Below are 905 nucleotides of genomic sequence, written 5' to 3'. Positions count from 1 at the left end.
TAACGTCTGCCTTCCATGCTAGCATGGGTTGGACGATTTGACTGAGGACTGGTGAACCAGATGGCTACACCAGGCTCCAATCTGATTTGGCAGAGTTTCTACAGCTGGATGCCCTTCCTAACGCCAACCACTCAGAGAGTGTAGTGGGTGCTTTTACGTGTCACCGGCACGACGGTCAGTCAGGCGGTTCTGGCAATGACCACGCTCAAAAGAGGTTTTTATACGTGCTACCTGCACGGGAGCCAGTCTGGCAGCACTGGCAACGACCATGCTCGAATGTTGTTTTTCACGTGCTACCGGCACATGTGCCAGTAAGGCGACGCTGCAATGATCATGCTCGAATGGTGCTTTTCACGTGCCACTGGCACAGGAGCCAATCCCTGGCCCTGGCAACAATCACGCTCAGATGTGCTATTCTCCCTTCCAGTAACTCAAGGGTCTGTCCTGGCACATCAGCACCGTCTTTCTTATTCAGCTGAAGTAGCTGTTTATTTCTTCTACAACAAGACACCCGTTTCCGTCCCTCTACTCGTGGTTTAATCTCTCATCACCTGGCATTAAGCCACCTCTCTCAATACTAAACAACCCTTCCCATGAGTCAAGGGGTTTTTGTCTTGCAAGTCAACTTGGTGACCTCACTGGTGCTGGTGCCACATAAAAAGCACTCAGTTCATTCTGTGAAATAGCTGGCATTAGGAAGGGCATCCAGCTGTTGAAGCCATGCCAAAACGGACAGCAGGAACTGGATTTAGCTATTTCTAGCACATCCCATGACCACCTCGTTTCTTTCTCACAGACATGGGTGTTCTTTCATTATGGAAACGGACATTAAGTGATATTTTTGAACTATTGCTTTCCATGCAGAGGGTGTACCTGAATTTTCTTTCATACACATGCCTTCTGTT

The 905-nt window shown here is 48.7% G+C and overlaps 1 protein-coding gene across 1 annotated transcript in view; it reads left to right on the top strand.

Moving 5' to 3' along the window:
- Positions 1 to 905, top strand: part of LOC106882705 (ubiquitin-conjugating enzyme E2 G1) — an 8,792-nt gene that overhangs the window by 6,495 nt on the left and 1,392 nt on the right. The window lies entirely within an intron of this gene.

This window comes from Octopus bimaculoides, chromosome 30 (genome assembly GCF_001194135.2).
Source record: "Octopus bimaculoides isolate UCB-OBI-ISO-001 chromosome 30, ASM119413v2, whole genome shotgun sequence".
NCBI lineage: Eukaryota > Metazoa > Mollusca > Cephalopoda > Octopoda > Octopodidae > Octopus > Octopus bimaculoides.
Note: the sequence above shows the minus strand (reverse complement) of the source record. Positions and strands in the feature narration are given on the sequence as shown.